This window comes from Phodopus roborovskii, unplaced genomic scaffold, assembly GCF_943737965.1.
Source record: "Phodopus roborovskii unplaced genomic scaffold, PHOROB, whole genome shotgun sequence".
NCBI lineage: Eukaryota > Metazoa > Chordata > Mammalia > Rodentia > Cricetidae > Phodopus > Phodopus roborovskii.
Window position 1 is genome coordinate 21,163,078 of NW_026126485.1, and position 21,403 is coordinate 21,184,480.

The window sequence follows — 21,403 nt, forward strand, 5'->3', positions numbered from 1 at the left end:
GTATTTAGTTATTTAGGAACAGGAACTTGCTATGTAGACCAGGCTGGTCTTCAGCTTGTGATTCTCCTGCCTCAGCCTCCCAAGTGTAGGGATTTAGGAATGTGCCACCATATTGACTATTTTTAATAAACCAGATTTTAATGCGCTGCTGAGGTTAGTGGCCAACCCTTGGTTTTGTCCACTCTGATTAATAAGCTCAATGGACTGTGTGTGTGCTTGTGAAGCATGTGTGAGGTGCAGGGTTCTATCCTTAGCACTGTAAATGGAAGAAAGGAAGAAGAAAAAGGAAAAACGAAGGAAGGAAAAAGAGTAGTTCAACTAAATTAAAATAATAAACATCAAGTCACTTCCTGGACTCCCCAGAATCCTTAGGCTTAAGGTGCAATCCACCTATGCGCTGCAGGCCTGTGCAACCTCGTTCTAAGACACTGATCTTCCCATGAGTGTACAAACAGTCTCTTCTCTCCATTCCAGGTGTTCTCACTGCCCAAAACACTCTTCCTTCATATCCCGTCCAGTCTAGCTCCCAACAGCTCAGCCCACGGGAGCAAATGATCTTCCAAAAACTCCAGATCCTTGTCTTCAAATCCCTGTTGAGTCCCAGACAGAAGAGAATCAGGCCGCTCCTTACTGACCCGCAGAACCCGTAAGAGCTAATAGTGGGGACTGGAGAGATGGCTCTGTGTTAACAGCAGGCTGCTCCTTCAGAGGGGTTCCCAGGACCCTCATGGCAGCTCCCAAACATCTGTAGCTTCAGTTTCAGGGGATTTCACACCCTCTCTGCCTTCCAAGAGCAATGCACACATGTGGTACACAGAAAGCAAAAACCCATATTCACAAAACAAAAACAAATAAATATTTTGAAAATAAAAAAGAGGTAATAGTGGTTTTGTTGTTAGTTATAAGCTGTCTAATGTGGGTGCTGGGAACCGAACTCAGGACCTTTAGGGAAAGTAGTCGTGCCCTTAGCCACTGACCATTTCTCCAGAGATTCAGGGGGCCATCATGTATTTCCAAAACAGTCTCAAGCTTGAACTTTGGAGGAGTCTTACCTGCAGCCCACTCTGTCCCTGCCCTTAGCCAATCCTCCCATGGAACTCCATAGGCAAAGCCTGTCCTTAGAAAAGCAAGCAGGGGGACATGGATCTGCCCAAACGGCAAACACTCAGCAGGTCACTGTGTCTGGTGCAGGCTCGGTGCTACTGTGTACCTCCCTTCCTCAGGCCCAGAACCTCCCACTCCCCTACTTCAGTTTCAGTAGACCCCTTCACAGCATCCTCCATACAGGCACTATTTCGTCGGCTTCCTTGACAGTACCATTTCTTGGTCCTTTCTCTCTCTCTCTCTCTCTCTCTCTCTCTCTCTCTCTCTCTCTCTCTCTCACACACACACACACACACACACACACACACACACACACAAATGCTTGGGAATTTAGTTCACCTGGAAGCCCTTGGGCCCTGGTTGTCACTGATGACTCCAAGCTGGGCTGCCTGTTTCGCTGGGGAACCTACTAGAAAGGGCCAGGCCTCAGAAGCTTCCCACACCCCTCTCCTACCCAATGCATGCATTTACAGTAAACTTCAAAATTTCTCAAATGTGTTCCCTGCTCAGCTGTTAGTCTTGGTAGCCTCATGGAAACTTCTGGTGGGAGGCATGTAGTTAGCACAGGATCGCTAGCCTGTGGACCTCAGCTCCTGGGGCAGCAGAAGAGCCCTTGCTCGTGTGTGAGTCGCAGAATCTATCCATCCAGGGTTCTTCCCATGGCTTTGGCTGGGAGGTGGCTGATGGCAAGCACTCTACCACTGAGCAACACTCTCAGGATGCGGGGAAGTGGCTGTTGATTGGCCACACGCAAAGGTGGAAAGTGACCAGATGAGGACCACACACCTAGGAAGGCCTGAGACTGGGACCAGAATGAGCATGTAGGGATTGAGCAGCTGGAAGCAGGGGACCAAAAGGGACTGGGGTGCCATGAGAGGTCCTGGTGCCAGGGCTGCCCCCACATACATCATGATGTGGTCCCGAGCTCTGCTGTACCATACTGCTGCTTTCCTCTCCCCCCTCACCATGGTGCCCATCTTGGTCTCCACCTGTCCATGGGGCTGTGCTCAGGGTTTTTGTTGTTAGCTGTAAGTTTACATTAGGCCTATGCTCCATCTTGAGCTAATTCTCTATCTGCTCTTAACAAGGTGGAGGTTCATGTTTTGTCTGGCACATGGAGTGTACTAGTTTTCTGTGTCACATCGTAAATGACCACACTCTTATTTACTTGATAAACTCACACTTGTCATCTTAGTTCCTGGGGTCAGCAGTTTGAGCGGCTGAGGCTCTCCCAGACCAGCACCAGGGTGTGGCCATGTGGTGCCTCTCTCTCCTCTGAGGCCTGATGACAAAGAATCCACTTTCCAGTTCATTTGAGCTGCTGGCAGAACTCATTTGCCTGCAGTTGTAAGAGCAAGGGTCCAGCTTGTCACAGGCCATCCTCGGCTCCCACAGACTCTTAATGAAGCCTTGTCTAATAAGCTTTCAAAATACACTGGCTTTCTCATCAGCCAGAAAGTCGGTGGCAGCTGCTTAGGACATGATGCAATACACCCCTGGGGATGTTATCCCTGCCACAGGAGCCACTCACGCTCAAGGGATGAACCATCCATTTGACTCTCCTTGCCACGGGGACGCACCACTTTCTGAAAGACCATCTTTTGTCCACTGACCAATATGAGCACTTTTGTACAAAATCAATTAACCAGAGTGTGCACCCATTTCTCCTCCATCTGTCTGTATGTCTGTTAGCCAAAAACATGTGGTCCTGATAACTAGTTTTAGACTAGTCCTCTAACTAACTTGAAACCAGGGAATATGAGTTTTCCTTTCCTTTCCTTTTCTTCTTCTTTTTTTTTTTTTTTTAGGGTGGTTGGGTTTGTGATAGGGGCTCACCCTATAGCCCAGGCTGGGCTTGAACTTGAGATCCTCCTGTTTCTGCCTCCATTGTGTGACCTACAGTTAGTTTAACCCTTTGCTATCCAGTGAAGCAGACTTAAGAGAGCAACAGTTTTCAGAGATTGTTCCCCCCCATCCTGGGCTGGGACGCCCCCCCCCGGGGGGCTTTGTCCTCAGAAGTTCTGTGAGGCTCTAATGGGATAGGAGCTACCACCGGGCTCTAGACTGGCTGCCTAAACTGTCAGGCATCTGGAGAATAAACAGCAGCTTACTTCCTGGTGCTGGCCTTGCTCTGTGGAGATCTGGGCCCCCTTAGAAATCTGCTCTGCCTTCAGCCAGGTTGCAAGGGTGTCTGCTCCAGCAACCAGCAACCAGGTTCCATTCAGACACATCTTACATCCAGTAGCTGCTTCCTACCATCAGGAGTTAGGGAGATGCTGGCCAAGTAGGTGGCCAAAGCCAGTGCCCATGAGGACAGGCCTTGCACACTGCTCTCGGCCAAGCGTCCCTGTGCCCCTGTGCCTGTCTTGCATGCTGCCAAAACCCATGGCTGAAGCAAAGGGCAGTGACTTTGCCCCAGGGGCCCATAGTCACCAGTCCAGCAGCCAAGTGGACACTCTCATGTGTCACATTCTGAGGCACTGGCACCCACAGAGGGGAAGAATGAGCCAAAGGAATCCACAGTCGAGCAGGAGCCAGGACTGGGGTGTCCTTGACCAAAGAGGAGATGGCTTGTGAATGACAGACAGGCAAGAGACTTCTACTGCTGGTGACCCAGCCATTTAGTGATCAGAAGGCACCTCCGGGCTCTGGAAGCAGGAGGTTCTCCTCTGGACAGATGGTGACAATTACAGAGCTTGGGAGGACAGAGGAAGAGCAAGCTTGGAACCTTAAAGAATCACATCCAGCAAGCCTACATTCCAGGTCCATTTGTGGCACCCTCTCTGATCCCTAGCCAGCATAATGGAGGTGGCTTGGCTAGAGACTGAGGCCATGTTCCTATTCCTACATTGGATGTCTCTGAGGTGCAGAACAGGGGCCTGGAAGGGCTTTCCAAACACCAGAGCTCAGAGCCTGCTGACTTCCCACAGGCCTCCAGCTGAAGAAGGCCCCTTGCCCTGATTTCTCCAGCCTTGGAGCGCTTGAGCTCTTTGAACCTCCCCATGGTTCCTCTTCCCTTGGCAGGACAGATCTCTTAAGTAGTGCCTGCCTTGCCTCGGCTGGCTCCTTCCACATTTTCCTTGCCTTGATACCCATCATGAATGTCTAGGCGTAGGCATTTGTGGAGGGTTGCTGACATCATGGAATGACTGACTGCTGGCTATGAACACCTGGCTATGACTTCTGGCCCATTCAATGGGTAGACACAATGTTGCTCTTGGAGCATGGAGATGGTGGCGCAGGTCTCAGCTCTGCTGTCCTGTTTTCTCACCTGTACTGAGAGCTATTACTGTTAACCCTAGTCTTCTGGTTACTGCAGAATGGGGTCACCATGACATGATGGGCAGTGCTGGCTGGGCATGGGGAGGGTTAGGGTTAGGGCACAGGGGCTGGGCTATCGATCTGGAGAGCAGCTGTGTGGGAAGCAGAATGTCTCACAGCCATCTGGGCTGGAGCTTGCTCTCAGACCCTGGACCGATGATGCTGATTCCTTGGTTATGTGTGACAGGCTGCCATGCCTGAGGTAGTTCACGCTAAGACTACTAGGATAGCAAACAGATGCAAGCTTGGGTCAGGATGGGAGCTAAACAACCATTGGCCAAGGCCATTTCTACAGCAGCCCAGGGCCTCTCCCATCAGCATTCCCCAGTGCCCAGAGAGTTAGGGCTCCCCAGAGTACAAGGAACTCAGCATTGCTCTCTACTATCCATCTAGAAGGGGTTCTGGCTGGTTCTGGTCTTGGAGGTCCTGAAGGTGTCAGACAACGCAGAACACTCTAAAGCAAAAGCCACTCTCATCTTATGAACAAATGGGGATAAAATAGGAGTTCAAGCCTTGCCTCACCTAATGGCTGGTGGTTGTGGACAGCCAGAGCCAGCCGGGCCTCCACACACTGAATGATGGTTGTAGAAGGTAACAAGCTAATTAGGTGAAAAGATCCAGCTGTTCCTTTCCCTTGTTCCCTTCTTCAGGAATTGTCCTAGATGTGACTGATTGGTTGTTTCTTCCAGAATGTGAGGATGCAGGGTGGACACGGGGGTCAGAAAGGGCATTCAGTGGTAGGCAGTCAAAACAGGTGATGAGGGCCAGCAGCAAGGCTTGGCACTAATTCCCTTGTATCACCCCTCCCCCCATTCTTTCTTTTGAGACAGTCTCACACAATAGTCCAGCCTGGCCTCAAACTTGAGGCAATCCCCCTGCCTCAGCTGCCCAAGTACCATGCTCTCAGCTATGCACAGCCACAGCAGCTTGCAGTAACGTGTCAGTAGGACAGTGGTGTACTGCTCTGAGGCATGTGGGGGGTGGACACAGTATCCATGTCATCAAGTTTTCCACAGACAGCAGCATCAAGCCTTCCAAAGAGCCTGGGGAACTTTCTCAAGGTCACACAGTACTAGGTGTGCTAGACCAGGGCCCACACACTCACCTTAGAGTCATTCTGACTGTCTCCTTCCTTCCTTCCTTCCTTCCTTCCTTCCTTCCTTCCTTCCTTCCTTCCTTCCTTCCTTCCTTCCACCAGCATTGCCTCTGGTTTCTTTTGGGTGGAAGGGACTCAGAAGTATTCAGAGGGGAGGTGGTATTGGGGCTGGTGCCCGACACTTTTCAGAGGGCCCAAGTGACTTGCTGGGATAGCCCCTGTGGATGGGGACGCCGTGAACACGCAGCCTTGTCTTGAGCTCCTGTGGGCCACTCAGGAGGACCCTTCTTTCTGCTGTCTCTTTTGATGGCTGCAACTTGAGCCTGATCCAGGACACGTGGCAACAGTGCAGGTCTGATTCCTTTGTTAGATAGAAGTGATGAAGGATGAGTCTGCCCCCAGACTGGGTTCCAGACTATGTGGCTGAGCAGGGCAAGTTAGGGACCTGGAAGGAGATGGCAAGCAAAACCCTAGAAATTCGGTCTGCAGTGTAGTCCTGTCTGTGATTTGGAGCAAATGCCACCAAACAGGAGGAGGGAGTCCAACCCTGGGCTGCATTTCTGGCACTGGCTGGAGGACTCTGGCTCAACTGCTTCCCCAGAAGACATGCCTGGTTCTGGCAGGACCACATGTCTGGAGAATGGGAGCCTGAATTGCTTTTAATTTCACAACCCATGGAGCAAAGTGTGGTGGCTGTCACCCGTAACCCTGGCATTAAGCTGGCTATCTCCCATCCAATCTGCTACGCTCTGCGAAGTACAGTGAGGCACCTCACTTGGAGTAGAGGCCTGACTCCAAGGGATTAAGTCCACCATGAAACTGCTTCAGCAACAGGGCACAGTTAGGGAACACTGGGCCTGGTGACACGAGGAGCCCTTCCCTGACAAAAGGAGCTCAGAACTCAGGGCCAGGATCTCTTGCTCATCTTTCTTTCCCATGGCATAACGTTAGTGTTAATGGCAGTGGGTGGATCACCTCATGGCTCCCACCCACAATGGGGAAAATCCCTGAGGAAGACTGGTGAGTGTGGCCTAAGCCAACTGTCGGCTTTGGATGTTTCCATCTGGTCAGGGTTCCAGGTGTGGGCAACTTTGCCCAGGATGGCATGTGCGGAAGCCCCAAGGGAAGGGGGACGGAATGAATTAGGCAAGCAAGCCACCCCTAACCCTAACAGAGGTGGGTCATGCCTGTAAAACATGATCAGCAAGGTTCCACTAAGGTTCTGCCAGGGACCTGTCGTTAAAGCCACAGTCAAGAAGACACCGTCCTCCAGTTCACTTGAACAGACATTTATTGAGCACCTACCAAGTGCAAGGCACTGTTAGGTGCCATAAGAGATACAGAGTGACCATATGGTCCCTGCCCGCGAGGAGCTCACAGTCTAGAGGGAGGCAACACAGTACACAGTTGGCTGCAGCTACACCTGCCAGAGTGGCAAGAGCCAGAAGCAAGACACCAAGTGCTGTGGGGTCACAGAACACCACAGGGTTGCTTCTGTTCAGAGCGCAAAGACGACTCAGGGCTGGGCCTAGGAGAAGGTGAGAGTGCTGTAGGGCAGAGGGGCATTCTAGAAAAAAAAAAAAAGTAAGCGTGGATAGGGCCCACTGGGAGCTCAGGTCTGGGTGGCTGGGTGAGAATTATGGCAGGGGACAGAAAGTGGACAGTCAAGGGCGGCCACGGGACACAGTCACGGACACTAGGCTCAGAGGGTAGGAACTGGATGCTCTGGTTGCAGCTGTAGAAGATCACAGAAGAAGAAAATGATGATGCAAAATGACCTTCTAGATGAACTTGAAGCCCTGTGGAGTCTAGGAGAGGAGAGCTGTAAAGTGGCCTAGTGTTGAGGGACCAGTGTCATGGGTGGAAATGGTGGGCAGTAGTAATCCAAGGGCCAAGAAGTATATAAGGGACCTCTCGGGGTTAGATGAGAGAAGATGACAGAATGGGGGCTGAGTTTCTGGGAACTAAGGCCCCACAAGGCTAGTAACAGGACTGGTGTCACCATAGTAGATGGTGGTATTAGGAAAGAGTGGTGGCTCCTAGAATAAGAGTAGTCACTCAAAATGTAGTTCCAGACTAACTGGAAGTGAAGAGCCTCTGGGCGTCCCTCTAGAGCAGAGGCCACACCTCAGGGTGGTGCCTGACAGCCTGCATTTTATTTTAGCAAGGGCTGCCCTTTCTGATATGAGGCCCAAGGGTGGCCCACTCTGAGAATCACCTGTTGAGAAACCATATTAAGGATTGGCCTTCAAGGAGAAAGGAATAAAGAACCTCTAGAAGGAAAATAGAAGAAATAAGGCCAATGGCCTCACTATCGGTAGCTACTACCTTAACAATGAAAACAGCAACCCAGTGATTTCCCAGGCTACTCCCAGTAGTGGATAGATGCCAGGTTTGCACACCGGGGAGGGAAAAAGCAGGAAGTTGGAGCAAAGCATTAGCAACAAAATGCAGGGGGTTTTAACTTCAAGGATCAAAGGTACCTGGGGAGCAACAGGGAGGTGGTAATGCTGGGGAACAGTGCACTGATGGACCCAGCTGAGATGGCTCAGAATGTTGAGGATGGGGCAGCATAGAAGAGATGTGGGAGGCAGGCTAGGACCTGGGTGAGTCTGCTGCAGAGGGCACAGTTTGCAGTAGTTGCCCCTACCCAGGGAGGGGCTAGGTACTTGGCAGTGGCAAGAAGGCAGAGTCCTCTTTCTTGCCTTCCACATTTACAAGCCTATATAAACACAACTCCATCCTGCCTCACAGCAAGTCCCAGAAACAATGCTGCCACAACTGTACTGGTACAGCTATGGCAACACACATGCATGTGCACAGAGGCTGGATGCCCATCAGCTACACTAGTTACCTATCCTTTCAACCTCTGTAAGCATCAGACACTTTGACCAATGACCAAAAGTTGTGCTGGCCACCTCACCCAAATGTCAGGAGGCAGAGACACTCCACTCTGGGAAGAATTCCAAGACACTCCAAACTTCACTGTGGAGGCACTGAGGGATGGAGGTTAAGCATCTATAAGCACCTAGCAGCAACAGAGCTTGGGATGAGGCAGAGAAGCAGGTGGTGAGCTTCCTTCAGTGGCTGGATAACTGGGCTTTAAATGCTACACCTAAATGTGATAAATTTCACAAAGAATCGAGAATTACATTTCACATTATAATCTACAAAGTAATTAATGCCTCTCAGTTTCCTCTAATCTTTTCTTCTCTCGTATATGGAGAAAGGGGAAAATGGGCATGTATCCCAGAAACAATGCTAAGAAAGAACACAGAGGCTCCCACAACTCAAAAGACAGGCTGCCTGCAGAACCTTAGAAAGCCCAGGCTCCTTCCTGGTCAGGGTGAACTGTGGAGCACCCTGGTTCTCCTGGTTCCCAGGAATGCTGGACTGGGACTGAGGAGATCAGGAGGCCCTGGGCAAAGCTCCACCTTGGCACTTTTGCTATGCTCCGAAGCTGGGGCACAGGGTGGGGGGCTGTGGTGGGTCTACTCCTGGACCTGAACAAAAGTCTTTGTTTTCTATTTGCACAGCCTGCAGGTCTCAAACCCCAAGTGACAGATGAGAAACAGCTCCCAGCAGGTTGCATCATCAAAGAATTCAGGAGAACATGACTGAAGTACAAGTGTGTGGCCACCTAGAAAGCTCTGTGTTCATCTCCTGAGGGATGCAGGAATCAAATGAAACCAAGACACACGCATGGTGACAGCATCCTGTGATCTACACAGTCCCTGCACCAAGAGAACAAACCAGCACCAAGTCCTCAGTTACTACTCGTGGGACCAGGAGAAAGACAATCCACAGGGCAGCAGAACTTACCATGAGGCCTAGGGGACAGCACAGATGGGAAACACAAAGCCCTTTAAAGGTCCAGGTGAGAGTCAAAATACTAAGATGACCAGGAAAAGTTTCACAGATACAGAATTCAAGCTACACTGAGAAGAGACAATACTGAGATAACTGGTTCTGAAAGACTCAAGAAGAGCTGCTAAGAAATCTCTAAAAAGACAAAAGAGGAAAATGGGGAGGGGTCATTTGAGACCCCTTCTGAAACTACTAATGCTATTTATTGGCTTAGGTCATCCTTGAGAATAGAAAACTTTTTGGCAAAGCTGTACAAACTCCACATGGGGGGGTCTTTCCCATACTTGTGGGCTGTGGACTCATGCTGGCCACAGTAAGGGACTCCTCAACAGACTCTCCAATCCTACCTCACCTTCTGAGGCTGGTAGCTGCGGAGTCAGGCTGGGAGCATGGCGGCCTTGGCTGGTGAGTGCATTAAGGAGCTAGGCCAGTCAGGGAGAATGTTGGGATTCAGCTCCCTTCTCTGTCTGGTGGAGGGGAAGAAGGGTAGGGCTGAATGGACTCGGAGACTTCTCCCCTGCTCTTCTGAGTCTGACTTTTTCTTGTCACTGAGGACAGCCAGGCACCAAGTGCCATCTAGTGGCTCTTTTCCACTCTGGCAAATGACCTGCTGAGAAGACCCACAAGATCAGAGCAGGTCAGCTCCAAGGAGGAGGCAGGGGACACACACCATGTGAGTGACAGGACAGATCACCTCAAGAAAATATACTTTAAAAGGTCTTGCTTTCCTTAAGGAAGCAACCCCCCATTTTTTTTTCTTTTTAAATTTTATTTAGAAAGGCTAACCATATTCATTTGTCAATTTTTCTTCTGCTTTAAGGAAAATAGTTTAAAAAACATAAAATTGTAAATACACTCAAGAGTAACTGCTATTAAACAGTTCTGAACAGGCAGAAAATGTACTTTCCTTTTACAGAAAATGTTAAATCTGTAATAGCAGCATAATTTATATATAGAAAAAAGCTGGCTTTGAAAATCCAGATTTTTGTATGTACAAAACACCTGTCTTCCTCCTTTTCCTACCCAGCATACAATGTTCACTCTGGGACAGCGTCTTCCCATTAGGAACTTCCCACGGTTGGCAGTTCCCTCTGGTCCCCACCAGCAGTGGGCTCTTAGCCCAGCCTTCAGTCCAATACCAGGGCGGAAAGGGCGTTCAGGTCTTTCATGTATGGATGAGCCATCAGGATCTGGTCAATCTTCAGTTTTTGTTCAGAGTCAGGGAAGATCTTCAGCAGGGCCTCCCTCAGCTCGCTGGTCTCTGCAGAAGATCTCTGTGCTGGCATGGGAAGGTTCTGCTGTATACTGGGAAGGGTGGCCAGGGGTGTGAAGTGGGGCTGCTGAGAAAGCCAAGAGCCTGAAGAGGCTCCCTGGTTCCGGGATGGAGGCTGGTGGCTGGTGTTGGCTATCTGGGTGTTGGGGCTCCGGAAGCCAGGGTCAAACGTGCCCACATTTGGGAGGACATTGAGTAGCGGCTGCATGTCTCTGTGGATGAAGTGAGTCATGGTGAGAGGGGCAGTAAGAAACCCTATTAAAGCACACATGGCTAACACTGAGGGTCTAGATGCTAGCTAGTTCCATGGTTTCTGAAGGCCATGGGGTGGTGAAATCAGCTCCGATGCACCCAGCACCATTTCCAGACACATGCGAGAACGAGCACCCCTGGGATAGACAGTCCCATCCCCAGGTGCTGTCTGAGGGCAGGCTACAATCACTGGTTCTGCAAGGTTCCTGCTCTTTTAGAGGCTTTTATTCTGGGCAGTGTCAGCTGTCAGAACCAGGGAGAGGCATCCCTCTGGGCAAAAAGGCAACTCCAACAGGCTCAGGGAATCCCTGTCTCCAGTGAGGTCTGAGCAGGGCATGTGTACTCTTGATGCATACGCACATGGTGTTGTATGTGCGTCCAGGGGACACCTGTCCTGCTTAAGCACTCAAACTGATTCTAGCCGCAGCTGAGAAATGGTGCTAATACTACCACCAACTTCAGAAGTCCAACAGCCTGCCAAAGCTCCATTATCCTTAAGAGGATCCAAGCAGCCACCAAGCTCTTTGACGATGACACTAGGTGAGAGGGAAAAATGACCAGGAGGGCTGATTCTGCCCATCAGGCTACTGAGGGAGTGGAAAGGTAGCAAAGAATCCACCTCTAGCTTGACCTGGGCATTGGCTCAGCATGGAGCCCACATACAGCCTCAAACACATGCCTTGAGGCCTGAAATGCTATGAGGATTTCCAATATAAGATGAGGGATTTGGAGGTGAGCTGGACAAGTGTACAGCAGGCCAATGTTTCGTCGGTGTGGACAGATAACCCTGTCTTAGTCAACACCTCCTGTGAGTCATAAAACCTCAAAAGCTCACACACAGAGAGATGATCACAAGATGAGGAAGCTCAAAGTATGCTGGTCTCCATTAGAGAAGCTCCTCGAGTGAGCTGGTGCACAGCCAGGCTCAAACTGATGGTCCCACAGGCTCATGCTATAAATGACTGGTTAGCAGCCTTGAAAGATGGGAGAGAATATGCCTTCTTCTTTTGGGTACCCAGACCAACCCCACGCAAAAACCTGCCAGGAGCGCCACAGAAATAGAGTTTATTTTGATTTTAAAACAGAGAAGGTCTGCCACTGGGTTAGCATAGAGGAGGCTGCAGGTCAGCAAAGAAATAACCTCTACTTGTCAGTCAATGTCAGACAGCTTTCCCATTTAGTGATGGTAAACAGTAGCTATCAGCCTCCACCCCCACCCTACCTTGCAATGATCCCTTAGTAGGGCACGAGTTCACTTAGCACTGCACAGTTAAAACAAACTGCAGAAAGTACATGGAAAAGTATCCCACAAAGAGAACCTGGGCCCAAGTGACTGACAAGCTACCAGCAGCTTGAAAACTGGCTTCTTCTGAGAGAGTGACTCAGGGCTGTCTGCTCTCTTAGGATTAAAATGAAAAGGACCCCATACAGGGCGGGCCTAGACCCCAGCACAGGAGGCAGAGGCAGAAGGGTCCGGAGTTTGAGCTTAGCCTGCTGACACAGAGGAAACGGTCTAAGGCAGGCAGGTAGGCAGGCAAAACAAAGCTAAAAAAGATCACAGTGAAGATTAGCCTTGGGTACTTATTGACTGGCTTCTACATCGGTCACATATTGCTAAGTCTAATTAAGGCTTAAAAAAAAAAAAATCAAATGCCATTTCTAATTTTCAAGGACAGCATTTGTTCCAAAGAAAAGCATTTGGTTAAAATAAAAAAATTTAACATACGAGGAAATACACAGAAATACCTAAGAAAGACCTCCTTTCGGAGAAATTCTTCTAGCCGAGGTCCGTTTCTTCCCAGGGGGTCATCAGGAACCATAAATATGTCCCCCACGAACGTGTACTGAAGCAGTCTACAACACAAAGTCACAGTGCTGACAATCAGTACTCTTCACTGCTGGAGGAAATGAAACATTTCTCAAAGGAAGCCACCCATTTTGGGACAATGGTCTGTCTAAAAATCCTGCCAGCTAACTGCCCGAAGGGGAAGCAACCCCACTTGCGAGTGAAACTGTTTTAACTTTTGTTGTGGACAGTCATGCAAGAAGCTTTTCTCAGCGGCCACAAATTTCATCCAGACGCCAGCCAGGTATTTTCTAACACATGAAAAAAACATAACTAAAGGCATTCTGCTAGGGACAAAGCAGGTGTGCCACAAAGTGAAAGTGGAAATAAATGTGTTCATGGGCAAACCTGTGATTTTTAAAAGGGCATACCAGAGGCCATGGGGGTCTAGCATCTACACACAAGAAATAAAGAACTCACCGGGCATGGTGGTATATGCTTTTTAACTCTGGCATGCCAGAGGCAGGAGAGGTGGAGCCTGCCAGAGCTACATAATGGGTTCCTATTGCAAATAAATGAATAAATACAACTAGTGTCTACCTGCAGTGCATATTCTGGTTTCCGAGTTGCTTCTGTGAGGTCTGAGAGCAGTGGGTTGGTTTGAGCCTCCTCGTGTGCATACTTGTATTAACACACACCAGTGTCCAAGAAGCTTAAGGATTCATCAACTGTGCCTACTAGGTCAAAGATCAACTCTCTCCCACCTATCACCAATACCCTTTTAGCAACATAGAGCTCAAAATGTATTCACTTTCATCCAAGAGTGTGCAGCCAAGTGTTCTCTAAAAATGTAAAGGTGTGGTTCTGGGGATTGACCTCAGGTCCTCAGGCTTGACACATCTCATCAGCCCAAGCCAGGCTCTTTCAAAAATTCCATTAGGATGTAGCAAGTTAGAAGTATCAGACAAGGGCCAACTGTCAAGTCCAGAAATAGACATCCAGATGTGCTAGACATCTACCCACACTGCCCCTGCACAGTCCCTTTATGGTTCAGATCTATGGCATATCCGTCTTATCCCTGGAACCACAGCACAGCACTTTTGCTTCTTGTGTGACGCAGCTGCTCAAGGGGGCAAGTCTTCTGGGGGCTCACGGAAGCCAGGTATCCACTGCTCTTCAGTAGCTCAGCAACTGAACACATTCACAGCACCAGCAAGAAAAGCTGTGCACTGAACTCATGGAAAACACCAGACAATGAAGCTAGACTTACTCCAGTATCCCCAGTTAGGTGCCCCCTCCCTCAGCATATTGCTTTTGTCCCATGCTCTTGCTGGAGTCACAGTATTCCAAAGCTGACACTTCAGATGGCATGGGGCAGGGGTCCAATACTGCAGGTACTCTTAGGGAAGCCTGCCCTCACCCTTTCCTGGGCCCACCATGGCAAGCAGCACTGTCAGATAAAACTCGAACAACAAACTTGCAATCAAAGCAAAGAAGAAAAGATTACCTTTTTGTAATAATTTCTCTCCAGGACACTGACTCGGTCACAAATTCTCTGAAGTTATCATTTGTTACAATTATACCCCCAGTCTTGTCCGCTAAGTGTAGTAGGAACCTATGGTAACAAGAGGGTTCAAAATAAGCAAATAGCATGTCTGGCTCAGAAAAGCTGTGCTATAAGGAAATAGCCAGTTTAAAAAAGGCTGGACACAAGGAAGTTTGGTCCCTGTCAACTGAAGATGGATAAAATGTCGAGTATCTCTGGAATTACTAGTGTGATTATAAAACAACTTTTTTTTCCCCCATGCAATCTAATTCTACAAAACTGATTTTAACTATGATTCCTACATTTTCTAGAAAAGATCCACCAATAAACCATGATAGCAATGCATGAAGACTTAAGCAGAGGACAAGTTATAGGTAACTCAGCTTTCAGCTGAGTTTACTTCAATGTTAGTTGACAGGTTTGCAATTAAAACAAAACAAAACACCAATCCATTTTCTGCTTTGCTTTAAGAAGACATCATCATTTTAGCCTAAATATAGACAGATTCACTCAACTATGAAAGGACACATGGTGATGAAGTGGTTTTTGCATTTTTAAAAAACAGTTTTAGTGGTGCTGGCATCAAACTAAGGGCCTGGCATACTAGGCAAGTGTACGAGAGGGCACAGCCAAGAAACCACTATGGCTGGATTGGATGGCTGGGGGGAAGTCTCTCTTATTTATTTATTTATTTATTTATTTATTTATTTATTTATTTATGCTGTAGATAGGAGACAGAGAACAGCGGGAGGCATCTGGAAGAGTCCAGAGCAGAGAGAGAAAGAAGCAGAATGGATATGGCCAGGGCTATTTCTGTGGTGGGGGTCAATGGGGACATGGCCATAGTGAGCAGCTGGAGAAGCTGGAAAGAATGAATATGGGGGTGGGTGCCATTCTGAAGAGAGTGGCCTGGGAGCTTGCACACTGGAGGGGAGGGAGACCATTGAGGTTAGCATGGGGGCTTTGATATTCATAGCATACACATGTTACTAGGCACTGGAGGAGCCTGGAGTTAGCTTCAGGCTTGCTATGTAACCACAGGTATAACCAAGGGAAGCGACCCTTTCTGGTGGGCAGGAATGTGACGTGTGTGAACTTTCATCTCTCTGGAGGACAGCAGTCCCTCTGTAGTTCGGCTTGAGCGGAGCCAAGACTGTCATTTTTGGGGTCACCCACTGCCTTCTGGAGAACTGGGGATCTCTTTGAACTCTATCACTAAACTCCCAGCTCTGTGTTTGAGAGATTGAGGCTTAAGTCTCCTAGGTTGGCCTTGAACTAAATAGCCTGAAGATGACCTTGACCTTCTGGTGCTGGGATTACAGGTGTGTGCCATTATGCTTGGCTTATAGGGTGCTAGGGATACACAAAGCCTCTCGGACATGGTGATAAAAGGGAGCAAGAATTAAATAATTTTGTTTTATTGCTGAAAATTATCCGTTTAAATCCTCTTAAAATCTTTGTGAGTAGAAAGGCATGGTACTGCACACCTTTAATACCAGCATTTGGGAGGCAGAGGCTGGTGAGTTGGAGGCCAGCCTAGTTTACATAGTGAGTTCCAGGAACAGCCAGGGCTACATAGTAAGAACCTATCATAAAAAACAACAACAACAAAACAAACAAACAAAAAAACAGAACAAAAACTGCAAAGATAATGGACACGTTATTTCTTGAATAAGAACAAAGATAGTGAAACAAACAAGTCACTGTACTCACAGGTGAAATGGCTGCTCTTAGCAGTGACAGTGACTCAAAAGTGGGACTTAAAACAACTCAACAGTTTCCAGGCTTTTGGAACCTTGGAAAGTTGGTTTTGTTTTGTTTATTAGCCCCAACCCCCGCCCCAGGAACCTACATACCCCAGGCTAGTTTAGAATCCACTATGCAGCTGAACATGGCTCTTCTGATCCTTCTGCGGCTACCTCCTAAAACGCTGAGATTATGGGTTTGAGCCACCACACTGGGCTGAGTTTCTTATTAATGAACATTTAGGTTTCTTCTAAAGAGCTTGACTGTCAATGGTGCTATTTGCCCAGAAGTCAATAAAAGCAGATGGTGAGGCGTCTCATCCTACCCACCAGGACACACACCTGTGTTCTCTGAAGCCCAGAGAGCTATATAGACCAAGCAAAAGCTTCTGCATGTCTGTTTCTGTATTTGAGTCCCCTGGCTGTGAGAAGAAATCTGTGGTGGTAGAGACCTGAAGGCTTCCCTGGACCTACTGGCCTAACTACTTTTTCACCTGAGCAATTCAGGGTTCCTGAGCCTGTGACGGTGCTGACAAGAACTGCCCCTCCAGGACAGATTCCCAGGACTGACCCTGACCCATGTGCTGCCCTCTCTCAGGTCTTCTCATTGTCTGACAGCACCTTGGATCCACCCCATCCAACCCCGTCTCTTTCCCGTCTATGAGAGAGTGAATGTCAGCAGTGGCCCTAAATCACCTCTTTCCCATTCAACCACATGCCAGCGTAAGCAACTTTCTTCACTGGGACAAGGACAGAGTAATGCAGAGAAGGAATAGACAGCCTGAGGGTCCCACACACCATGCCTGCTACTACTTACAGGACAGCACCAGAGTAGAGCTGTAAAAACTATATATCACTGGGTAAGCTTGGAATCAAATTTCTCCTTCTGCGGGGGGGCGGCGAGACATCTACTCAGACCTATGCTCTACATAGTGAATGCTAGGCCAGAGCTGCACAGTGATACCCTGTCTCAAAACAAAACAAACCACTACATATATCTACATTTTCTCACCTCAGACATGCTTTACTAAATTTTAAACAAAACCAAACCTAACACAATAGTGTCTTCTGTGCCATTCCTAACTTCATAGGGTATATAAGCTTAGTAGTGACCTTGATCTCATGTTTTCAAGCTGAGCCAAGCAGGTCCCTTCAGAGTCTACACCTGATTGGTGGAAGGTAGCTAGCTGGCTCCTCACCACCCCACTCCCACCTTGGGAAGGAAAATAGCCCTTCATACCTGTCATCATGAGAAGCAATTCTTTCTCCAAAGACCATCCGGGCAGGAGTTAAAGATAATATTCCAAGCTCTTGGAGCTGGGTTAAGAAGTGCTGTTCTGTTCGTGGAAGAAGTTGATATGTATTCAGCAAAGGCTATCTTCCCAGATGTGTAAATAAATGAATGCAAACCCAAATATTTCACTTGGGGACTTGCAGAAACCTCTTTTTTCCTACTGACTCAATTTTACTAACTCAACCAGATGAAGAAGGGGAAAAAAAAAAAAAAAGAAACCAAGTAAGATTTATACTCAGGCAAAGTCTATATATGAAATGACTGGTAGTTTTTAAACAACTGACCAACCAATGTTAAAAGCATTTGCCTCTTGAGACTAAACCATAGCCTGTAATTAATTAACCCTGCCCCCAAGAACATTTCCAAAGGTATATATTACAAGTAGAATACAAAAAGAGAAATGACAAGAGTTCCCAAAAGGGTGGGAGTGGGGAGGGGGACAAGCCCTCTGAAGCAGAGGCAGTAGCAGGAACAAACCACTTCGTTCCAGTCAAGAAAGGCTGTGTGCTCTCCAGCCTGCCTGTAGCCTCCTCCTGTCCTAATCACTCCTAGCTGTCTGTGTAAGCGTTTACTCAATTTCCCAGGCACAAGTAGTGACAGAATGGAGGGCCTATGCTGTCCTGTGGAGAAGCACTCACAGGCAGGAGAAGCTGAGCTGAAGTCAGATTCCTGTGTTTGCATTTCCTACCAAAGCTGCCAGTGACCTGAGCTGACCTGCCCACATTAGGGGTTCCCCACCTCAGAGCTGCCCAGTGCATATGCACTGAGACAGCAAGAAAAGAGTGAGTGTGCCTCGCTCCTATGGCTCTTCTGTTGTAACACCTTCTCCCAGAAAAGGAAGCTACTCTGGAGTGGAGCAGCCGCAGCACTTCCCCCTCCCTAGGAACTAACTCTCACTTCCTGTTCTGGACTGGACAAATCTATAAGAGATGTCCCCCACCCCCCTTTCTACCTTTCCTTTCTCGGTGCACTTGCTCATGTACTATGCCTGCAGCAACCTTCTGCTTCTCTGGACTACTTCACAATATAGGAGTTCTGACCTTTTGTGTGGGGCCTGTAGGTTACACACCAAGTACCATATGGCAAACAGAAGTGATTCCTGTAAGCCATCAGGCTACTAAGAAGACGTGTCTGAAGGTACAAAACTGACCAAGCAAGTATTCTAAAAATATTATTAAGAAAAAATATTATTTAAATACTCAAAAGCCCAAACTAGTAGAGGCATGTACTTTCTAACAGCTACTCTATCCTTCCTTATCACTCCCTTTTACACTACAATACCCCTCAACTGAGAGGCGTGCCTAAAAAATCCTGCTGAGTAGCTAAGGATGTCTCTGATCTTCTTGCTTCGTCCTGAGTACTGGTCTTACAGGTGTGCACCACCACACTGAGTTTTCAATTGATATTTTACCAGACAGAACCAATTTAGAGTGTTGTCATTCAAACTGTTGCCCATGTGTGTGATTCTACTCTAGGTACCCTGTGCTACAATCTGAAGCCAGTTCATTAATTATCTAGCCAGAAGTATAGAAAAGTCACTGGGCCTCACCTGTGACATTAGGATCGCGCCTCGTTCTCCACTGTGGGACAAACACAGTGATGTTTCGGTTGCCAAGCTTCCAAAAATACTCAACTGCAATTGCTATTCCACGACAACTAAAGAACTTCTTTAGACCATGGCTGGAAGGAAACAAGGACAATTTCATTCAGGTTAAAGCCTATGTAAAGCCTAAGTTTTACCACAGAAAAGAACAATCACACACAACAGAAACAATACAAACTGCTTTTACTTTTCGAAGTTGTACAGTCTGCTACTTTACGAAGGCAAGTTAGATCTGCTGGCAGAGTCTTCCTGTGTCTTAAGAGTCTTAGATCTTTGTGTTTGGCAAATTGGGCATACTGTTTTGGTGGAGGCTGGCAGGCTTGCTGTAGTATCTGTTTATTATCATGGGAGTTTAAACTATATTCTACTGGGAAAAACTACTATTGTTTCTAAGTTCTGTCTAATCATTGGCCTCTAAGAATTTTATCTTCCTTTTTTGAGATGTGTACACCATTGAGGCTGACTAGAGCATGTGACCCTCTGCCTCAGACTCCAGACATCAACATCACTGCTGTATACCTCCACAGCTAGCCTAATTATGGAGTGACTATCCTGGTGGAGTTTGGCTTTTTGCTTGTTTGCTGTGTTATGGATCAAGTCTGGGTCCTTACACATGCTAGGCTAGCATTCTACATTGAGCTCCATTGCCAGTGTGCTTCTGAGAATTCCTTGTGAATCTTATCACAGTCAGTAGCTGTGATAATGCCTGTGCTGCGCCTGCCTATGGTTGAGGCAGGAATAAAAATGTGACTCTACTGCCACTACCAAAGTGCCCAATGTCACTGCTAGTTCTGGAGGGTGGGTGGGTGCACCACCCGCTTCTAGGGAACTGAGAAGCTCCCAAGTCTACAAACTTATAAAAAACAAACTGAAAATAAGATTCAAATGAAACTAACTAGGACTATGGGGACTGTACTGAATGAAGCGGAAGAAAAAGCTAAGTATGTAAGAAACAGGCTAGAACCTGTCAATCTGCAAAGGTCACCGTGGTCACTGTCTCACCACTCACTCTGCCACAGAAATGTGACAGCAGCCACACACAGCTGTAGATGACAAACATGGCTGAGTTCCTACTCATAAGACAGAAATGGGGCCACACTCAGTCCAGTGTGTGACTTCCTGCTACAGCACACACACACACACTCTCACTCTCTCTCCTCTCTCTCTCTCACACACACACACACACACACACACACACACACACACACACACACACACACACACTGCATTCTCAAGTCTGGCAGTGCATTTTAAAATACAAAAACAGAAACTTCCTGGAGAGATGGCTCATGCTTAAGAGCACTTGCCACTCTTGCAAAAGGGCATGGATTCGACCCTCAGCACTCACATGGTGGCTCAAACCATCTGTAACTCCAGTCCCAGGAAAGCAGCCCTTTTCTGACCAGGCATGTATATACTATACATATACCTAGGAAAAATACTATAAATAAAAAACAAAACAAAACAACCCAGCTGGCTATATGGCTCCACAGGCAAAAGTGCCACAATGTACCATGGTGTGTGTTTCCTACCCTCCCCACCCCACATAAATGAATAAGTAAAACATAAATAACCCTTCATCTTTGTCTCAGGTAGTTGAATAGAGGTGGAGGACAGAGGTCCTTCCACACACACATCCTTTGATAGGACTGGCTTCCAAGCCCCTCCACATTTGACAGGTCAGGGGAGAGCAAGCCAAGGCAAACTTTCCATAACACACATCCCAGCCAGCCCTTGCTCTTGGGTGGTCTGGTTGCTAAGGCTCCTTGTGTACCTTCCACACCAGGTCTTCTGAGGGCTCAGTCCAGTCTCCTGTGAAGTTCAGCCTTCCTGTCTTCTCACCTCCTACATTCTACTGTGCAGAACATGACAGAGTGGCCTGTCCGGGTGTGCAGCCAGACAGTGGCCCCCATTCTTGGCCAATGCCTTTCCATTATCCCACAGTACAACAAAACCCCATTTGCATCCCTGATCCTTGAGAGTAGGAAGTGCTGGATATAAGCAGCTAAGTTGTCAAGAAGTGGCAAAGAGTAGCTCACAAGTTCTCTTTGCTAGAGGATATAAAACCTACTCTTTTTCAGAGACCTCATAAAAAAAGAAAACTATCAGCCAGGTAGTGGCAGCACACGCCTGTAATCCCAGCACTTAGGAGGCAGAGGCAGGTCTCAGTCTCTGTGAGTTCAAGAGGCAAACCTAGTCTATATAGATCAAGTTCCAGGACAGCCAGTGTTACACAGAGAAATCCTGTTTCGGAAAACCAAAAAGAAAAAAGACAAGAAACCATCAGGTCATTAACCCAGAAAACACATGCAAGCGATAACCCCACTGCTGATATGGCAAGGATGTACCAGCAAGACACCTGTACTGTGTGAAAACAAGGGGTAACTGAGTTTCTTGATGTTTTTAAAGAGTAAGTATCACTCTGTTTGATCCAAAGGGCAGGCCTGGAGTTAAGACAGTCAGTTCTAACATAAAGATCCCAAATCCAGAGTACGCACCCGAAGTCAGCCCACTTC

General features: G+C 47.9%; 1 pseudogene; it reads right to left on the minus strand.

Moving 5' to 3' along the window:
- Window positions 1-6,794: 6,794 nt before the first annotated feature.
- LOC127229943 (NEDD4-binding protein 1-like) overlaps window positions 6,795-21,403 on the minus strand; it is a 46,798-nt pseudogene continuing 32,189 nt past the window's right edge.